Source organism: Aegilops tauschii, unplaced genomic scaffold (assembly GCF_002575655.3).
Source record: "Aegilops tauschii subsp. strangulata cultivar AL8/78 unplaced genomic scaffold, Aet v6.0 ptg000822l_obj, whole genome shotgun sequence".
Lineage (NCBI taxonomy): Eukaryota > Viridiplantae > Streptophyta > Magnoliopsida > Poales > Poaceae > Aegilops > Aegilops tauschii.
In genome coordinates this window covers 21,496-30,042 of record NW_027333048.1, presented here as the reverse complement: position 1 = coordinate 30,042, position 8,547 = coordinate 21,496, and the positions used below count along the sequence as shown (strand labels likewise).

At 32.3% G+C, this 8,547-nt stretch overlaps 1 non-coding gene across 1 annotated transcript; it reads right to left on the bottom strand.

The window, feature by feature from the left end:
• Positions 1-7,632: 7,632 nt before the first annotated feature.
• TRNAL-UAG (transfer RNA leucine (anticodon UAG)) lies at positions 7,633-7,712 on the bottom strand. Its single transcript has one exon. It is a non-coding gene; the product is annotated as a tRNA-Leu (tRNA).
• Between the last annotated feature and the right edge of the window lie 835 nt (positions 7,713-8,547).

The window sequence follows — 8,547 nt, the reverse complement described above, 5'->3', positions numbered from 1 at the left end:
TTGAAATGATAATAGATAGGGTAGAGGTAGAAACTATCAATTCTTTTTCGAAATTGGAATTATTAAAAGAAGTCTAGGACTGATATCGATTCTACCCATTTTGACCCTCCTTTTGGGAATAACAATAGAGGTACTCGTAATTGTGTGGTTAGAAAGAGAAATATCTGCGTCGATACAACAACGTATTGGTCCTGAATATGCTGGCCCCCTGGGCCTGCTTCAGCTATAGCAGATGGGACTAAGCTACTTTTAAAAGAAGATATTCTGCCATCCCGAGGAGATATTTCTTTATTTAGCATTGGACCCTCTATAGCAGTCATATCAGTTTTATTAAGTTTTTTAGTTATCCCTTTGGGATATCATTTTGTTTTAGCCGATCTTAGTATTGGTGTTTTTTTATGGATTGCCATTTCAAGTATAGCTCCTATTGGTCTTCTTATGGCAGGATATAGCTCAAATAATAAATATTCTTTTTCAGGCGGTCTACGAGCTGCTGCTCAATCCATTAGTTATGAAATTCCATTAACTTTTTGTGTGCTAGCAATATCTCTACGTGTGATTCGTTAAAATAGATCTTTTTCCTATAAAATCCATTAACTATTTATATTCCTTTTCTTATTTAGTATTTGGGTTGGTAAGTTAAACTAGATAGCTATATGAGTGAAACAAAACAGCTTAAAAATTTGTAGTAAAAGAAAAAATCTCATTTCCTACGTACAAGAAAAAAGTGGAAGTAAACATAAGCAGTGTAAACTCTTTATCCCAAGGTTGATATTTTTTAATTAGTCATCATATCTTGAAGCGGCCAAGAATAAAGGATTCACGATATGGAATTCCATTACTAGAATACTCCTAGTTTTTACTATACTTAATAATCCATAAGAAGAATCCACCAAAAGTTAGTGAAGGGTTAGGAACACTAAAGTACATAAAGGATTAGTAATGGAAAATCTAAAACATTAGAGATTTTTGCCCATAAAAGGAATCATAATAAGGACTTGCATTTGTAGAAATTATCAAGTAGTACTTTCTTCGGATTCCGATCCAGAGTATGTTCCATTCACTTGTTAAGGAAATGGCTATCAAGAACGAATTAACCCTTTATCCATTTTTTCTTTTTGAATACCCCCTCCCTGGGGAAAGAAGAATAGTAAAAAAGATATGGAGTGCACTAGAAAAAATTTTCATTATTTCCTTCCTCTATCCATATTCATGCAGAATTGCTCATGAACTAATACCCAACTCTTTCCATTTATTAATTGAATTCCTATAACAAGTAACAAGTGTTTTATTCCAAGATTAAGTTATTACTGAACAAAGAAAAATTTTCATTATATTATAAAGGATGAGATCAATTCGGAAGCGCTTTTTCTTATTCTAGCAGACGGAAATTCCTTTGGTCTAATTTAGACTTTCAAATCTATTTATTTTATTTTATCTAATTCTATCTACGCCCCAGGGGCTAGGAACAAAACAGTCCTTTCTTTTTTCTGATCATAGAGAAGCCGTATGAAGCTAAGGTTTCATGTACGGTTTTGAAATAGCGGTGGGAACTGTGATGTTATCATCGACTATGATTATCTAACAGTTCAAGTACAGTTGATATAGTTGAAGCACAGTCAAAATACGGTTTTTTTGGATGGAATATTTGGCGTCAGCCTATAGGTTTTCTGGTTTTTTTAATTTCTTCTTTGGCAGAATGTGAAAGATTACCCTTTGATTTACCAGAAGCGGAGGAAGAATTAGTAGCAGGTTACCAAACTGAATATTCCGGTATCAAATATGGTTTATTTTATCTTGTTTCTTACCTAAATTTATTAGTTTCTTCTTTATTTGTAACAGTTCTCTACTTGGGCGGGTGGAATTTCTCTATTCCCTATATATCCTTTTTTGATTTTTTCCAAATGAATAAAGCAGTTGGAATTTTGGAAATGACAATGGGTATATTTATTACATTAACTAAAGCTTATTTATTTCTCTTCATTCTATCACAATAAGATGGACTTTACCGAGGATGAGAATGGATCAGTTATTAAATCTTGGATGGAAATTTCTTTTACCTATTTCCCTGGGCAATCTCTTATTAACAACCTCTTCTCAACTTGTTTCACTATAAATAAGATAATACAATAATAGTAAGAATATTTTCAACACAAAAGCTCTCTCAAACAAGAGAAAGAAACATATCTTTTTCATAGATATTTAGAATGAATATGTTCCCTATGGTAACTGGGTTCATGAGTTATGGTCAACAAACAATACGTGCTACAAGGTACATAGGTCAAAGTTTCATAACTACCTTATCCCACACAAATCGTTTACCTATAACGATTCACTACCCTTATGAAAAATCAATTACACCAGAGCGTTTCCGAGGGCGAATCCACTTTGAATTTGATAAATGTATTGCTTGTGAAGTATGTGTTCGCGTATGTCCGATAGATTTACCCGTTGTGGATTGGAGATTTGAAAAGGATATTAAAAGAAAACAATTGCTTAATTATAGTATTGATTTCGGAGTTTGTATATTTTGTGGCAATTGTGTTGAGTACTGTCCAACAAGCTGTTTATCAATGACTGAAGAATATGAACTTTCTACCTATGATCGTCATGAATTGAATTACAATCAAATTGCTTTAAGTCGGTTACCAATCTCCATAATGGGAGATTACACAATTCAAACAATTAGGAATTCGTCTGAAAGTAAAATAAACAAAGAAAAATCTTCGAATTCAAGAACGATTACTGATTACTAAACTTTGATTTTGTCTTTTTGTTATAAAAATCTAATAATTCTTTATTAAACTTTAAAATTAAACTATAAAGAAAAACTACTGCTTATTGGAAATTATTTCTTATTTTAAATCAGACTAGATTTTCGTGATATAATATAATTTATAACTATACAGTTTATACACAAAAAAATACCCAAATCCTTTTTTCCTTCCTTGAATCCTTTAGTTTTAGTCAGTTCATGAAAAATTTTATACTATTAATTTCTTTTTATCCATAATGGATTTACCTGGACCAATACATGAGATTCTTATGCTATTTGGGGGATTTGTTCTTCTACTAGGGGGTCTAGGAGTAGTATTACTTACCAACCCCATTTATTCTGCCTTTTCGCTGGGATTAGTTCTTGTTTGTATATCCTTATTCTATTTTTTATTAAATTCCTACTTTGTAGCTGTCGCACAACTTCTTATTTATGTGGGAGCCATAAATGTCTTGATCATATTCGCTGTAATGTTCGTAAATGGCTCAGAATGGTCTAAAGATAAGAATTATTGGACTATTGGAGATGGGTTCACTTCACTCGTTTGTATAACTATTGTTTTTTCGCTAATGACTACTATCCCAGATACGTCGTGGTATGGAATTCTTTGGACTACAAGATCAAACCAAATAGTAGAACAGGGTCTCATAAATAATGTTCAACAAATTGGAATTCATTTAGCAACCGATTTTTATCTTCCGTTTGAACTCATTTCCATAATTCTTCTAGTTTCTTTAATAGGTGCAATTACTATGGCTCGGCAATAAGAAAACTTAGAAAAAGTACAAATTATAAGAATTGCAAATCTAAAATAAATAACTAAAGAATCACAATTTTGATTTAGTAAAATCCATCTACTGCCAACAAATACCTCCTTTATTTTCTCTTTTGTTGTGTAATTGTTCTATTGTAATTAATTGAATCGGTTCAATTCTTGCCCTCATATTGAAATGAATCGAGATTGATAAGGAGTTAGTTAATGATGTTTGAGCATGTACTTTTTTTGAGTGTCTATTTATTTTCGATTGGTATCTATGGATTGATCACAAGCCGAAACATGGTTAGAGCTCTAATATGTCTTGAACTTATACTGAATTCAATTAATCTAAATCTCGTAACATTTTCTGATCTATTTGATAGTCGCCAATTAAAAGGAGATATTTTCGCAATTTTTGTTATAGCCCTTGCGGCTGCTGAAGCCGCTATTGGACTATCCATTCTTTCTTCCATCCATCGTAATAGGAAATCCACTCGTATCAATCAATCTAATTTATTGAATAATTAGAATTTTGAATAATTAGACATAGAATCCTCTAAACAAAGGCGCACATATTAAAATAAATAGAAATCAATACTATTTTCTTAGTATTATTTGAGAATATCCATTTTTTTTAGTAGATTATTGCTTTTTTTAGTAGATTATTGCATAGTATTCTTTTTCACTTAAATGAATTTTTGTATTTGTAATTCATTGATATTGCAATTTGAATATTGCAATAATTTATATTGAAAAGACGATAGCCAATTTATTGGCTAATTCGAATTCGTCTGTACAATTCGTAAAATTCTTTCTTATTTCTTATTGTTGAAATCCAAAATTAAAGTCTCTTGGCTCTCTTCACGCTTTCTCACAAACAGATTAAAAAATAGATTTTTATTTTTGAAGTTTGGATAAACCATTGCTTCGTCTGGTGTCTACAATACATATGACTCATTATAGTACTAATTTCATTTTTACCAGATCGAAAAATTTTATGTTGAAAAGAAAAATTTATAGATCCAATGTCACATTCCGTAAAAATTTACGATACATGTATAGGATGCACTCAATGTGTACGAGCTTGTCCAACAGATGTATTAGAAATGATACCCTGGGATGGATGTAAAGCCAAGCAAATTGCTTCCGCGCCGAGAACCGAAGATTGTGTGGGTTGTAAGAGATGTGAATCTGCCTGCCCGACAGATTTTTTAAGTGTCCGCGTTTATTTAGGGCCTGAAACAACACGTAGCATGGCTCTATCTTATTGATACGTTACAAAAAACTTCACTCGAATCGTCTGATTCCTCTTTACCGAAGAAGCCTGTGCTCGAAATAATCGAGCACGGGCTTTTCTGGTCAAAACGTATCTTGTCTTTATCACTTTATCATGAGTTATTTTCCTTGGTTAACAATACTTGTTGTTTTGCCGATATTTGCAGGTTCATTAATTTTCTTTTTACCTCATAAGGGAAACAAAGTCGTTAGGTGGTATACTATATCTATTTGTTTATTAGAATTCCTTCTAATGACTTATGCGTTCTGTTATCATTTCCAACTGGAGGATCCCTTAATCCAATTAAAGGAGGATTATAAATGGATAGATGTCTTCGATTTCCACTGGAGATTGGGAATCGATGGACTTTCATTAGGATCTATTTTATTGACAGGATTTATCACTACTTTAGCTACTTTAGCAGCTTGGCCAATTACACGGAATTCGCGATTATTCTATTTCCTGATGCTCGCAATGTATAGTGGTCAAATAGGATTATTTTCTTCGCGAGACCTTTTACTTTTTTTTATCATGTGGGAGTTAGAATTAATTCCTGTTTACTTACTTTTATCCATGTGGGGGGGGAAGAGGCGTCTATATTCAGCTACAAAGTTTATTTTGTATACTGCAGGCGGTTCCATTTTTTTCTTAATCGGAGTTCTGGGTATGGGCTTATATGGTTCCAACGAACCAGGATTAGATTTGGAAAGATTAATTAATCAATCATACCCTGCAACCTTGGAAATACTTTTATATTTTGGCTTCCTTATTGCTTATGCTGTCAAATTGCCGATTATACCCCTACATACGTGGTTACCAGATACCCATGGGGAAGCACATTATAGTACATGTATGCTTTTAGCGGGAATATTATTAAAGATGGGAGCATATGGATTGATTCGGATCAACATGGAATTGTTACCTCATGCTCATTATCTATTTTCGCCCTGGTTAGTAATAATAGGAGCGATCCAAATAATCTATGCAGCTTCAACTTCTCTTGGTCAACGAAATTTCAAAAAAAGAATAGCTTATTCCTCTGTATCTCACATGGGTTTCATAATTATAGGAATTGGTTCCATAACCAACATTGGACTCAATGGAGCTATTTTACAAATATTATCCCATGGATTTATTGGTGCTACACTTTTTTTCTTGGCAGGAACCGCTTCTGATAGAATGCGTCTTGTTTATCTCGAAGAACTGGGGGGAATATCCATCCCAATGCCTAAAATTTTTACCATGTTTAGTAGCTTTTCAATGGCTTCTCTTGCCTTACCAGGAATGAGTGGTTTTGTCGCAGAATTAGTAGTATTTTTTGGACTAATTACTAGTCCAAAATTTCTGTTAATGCCAAAAACACTAATTACTTTTGTAATGGCAATTGGAATGATATTAACTCCTATTTATTTATTATCTATGTTACGCCAGATGTTCTATGGATACAAGCTATTTAATGTTCCAAACGCAAATTTTGTGGATTCTGGACCACGAGAACTCTTTATTTTAATCTGTATCTTTTTACCAGTAATAGGAATTGGTATTTATCCAGATTTTGTTCTCTCCCTATCCGTTGACAGGGTAGAGGCTCTCTTATCCAATTATTATCCTAAATAGGTTTGCTTTTTTTTACTCGTCTGCTCTATTAATGCAGAAATAAGTAAAAAAGTATAATTAGATCTATCTCGAATTTTTGAGAACCCTTTGAGAAGGCGTTCAAGGGGTTCTCAAATAAAACATAAAAGTAAAAACCTTCATTTCATGAAGGTTTTATTTTATGTAATCATTTAGGTGTTAATGTAAACGAACCATAACTATGTAAGCCTATTCCTAATAGATTTATACCAAAATAACAAATCCAAATTATAAGAAATCCTATCGAAGCTATAAGTGCAGAATTCGTACCCTTCCAATTTGTATTTGTTCTACTATGTAAATAAATTGCGAATATGGTCCAAGTAATAAATGCCCAAGTTTCCTTAGGATCCCAATTCCAATAGGATCCCCAGGCCTCATTAGCCCATACTGCTCCACAAAGAATACCTACGGTTAAAAGGGTAAATCCTAGGCTAATGACACGATAACTCCAAGAATCCAAACGCTCCGTTAATTGATATTTGTAATAATTTGGAAATGAAGGGACAGAGGTTCTTTTTAAAGCACTTCTTTTTGCATAAAAATATTTAATATCACTAAAGAAAAATGTTTTATTTAAAACATTTTTTTTCTTTTTAGAAAAGAAATGGAAATTATTTCGAAATCTAATGATTAGAATAGCGGCAGATAATAAGGATCCGCACAAAAGAGTTGCATAGCTTAATAACATCATACTGACATGCATCATTAACCACTGAGATTGTAGAGCAGGTACTAGTATCGTGGATTGATGCATTTCAGTTAAAAGACCCGATGTGGCAAAGCCTTGCGTTAAAATAGTACTTGGCGTAGTTATTGTGCTTAAATCATTTTTAGAGTTCTGTATTTTAGGAATGGTATGAAGAATATACAGGGCCCATGAAAGGAAGATCAATGACTCATATAAATTACTTAATGGAAAATGTCCCGAGGAAGCCCAACGAGAAACTAAGAATCCTGTTATAGAGAAAAAAGTAACTATCATTCCTTTTTCTGACGAATCACGTAATCCTCCAAGTTCACGAACTAATAAGGTTATAAAATGAATCGTAATCACAATTGAAATCGTTGAGAAAGAGATATGAGTTAGTATATGTTCTAAAGTTGCAAATAGCATAAGGGGAAGGTCCCATTACAAAATTGTAAATTTCGAATTGATTTCTAATCTATTGTATTCTTTTTCAAGAATGCCGCCACTCGGATTCGAACCGAGATGCTTGAGCACTGCTTCCTAAGAGCAGCGTGTCTACCAATTTCACCATGGCGGCTAACTTCAAATAATAGGTAACTTAAAAGAATAATAGCTATTATCTTGGGAATCGTCGATATTGGGAAAGTCCATAAAATTTAGGAACATTAGAGTTTTCATTAAAATAGACTTCGTTTGGTAGTATCGTTTCCATTTTTTTTTTACAATAAACTCTTGCTTTGCCCAATAGAAACACAAACACTGCTTGAAAGAGTTGGAATTTCTTTTTTCTAACTTGCAATTGTAGAACTAATTTTTTCTAATTAATTTCTCGTTTACATTTTGAAAATTCTTTCAATACAATGAAAAAAATCCAAAAGGGTTTCTATTTAATGATGAAATTAAAATGGATAAATGGAAAAGGCTTTTTGGATTTTTTAAAAATTTCTAGAATGAAAGTCTTTATGCTCTTATTAATAAGATTTACTAACCTTATGATTTTGGAGAAGATAGGTGGAAGTTGTAAGTCCTATTGTAAGAATACTCCACTTTTCATAATTTTCATAATAGAATATGAGGATTCTATTATGAAAATTATGAAAAGTTCATTGATAGGAAAAGAATACTTAGCACACAGTATACCAAACAAAACTTTTTTTTCTTGTATATATAAGATAAGAGGGGTTTTTTGTTCTAAGAATATTGTACCGAGTAATTCGACACATAAAAGTACATTCAAAGAAGAATCAAAATTATTAAATAATTGGAATTCTTTTTTGATAAGTCAATTCATATTATTCCAAAATCTTATTATTTGTTTGTTGCCCAGAAAAACCCTTTGGTTTTGGATGCTCATTACCGCTCGAAAATGATCTTGATTTTACTAAAGAATAAGATTGTACTATGGAAAAATA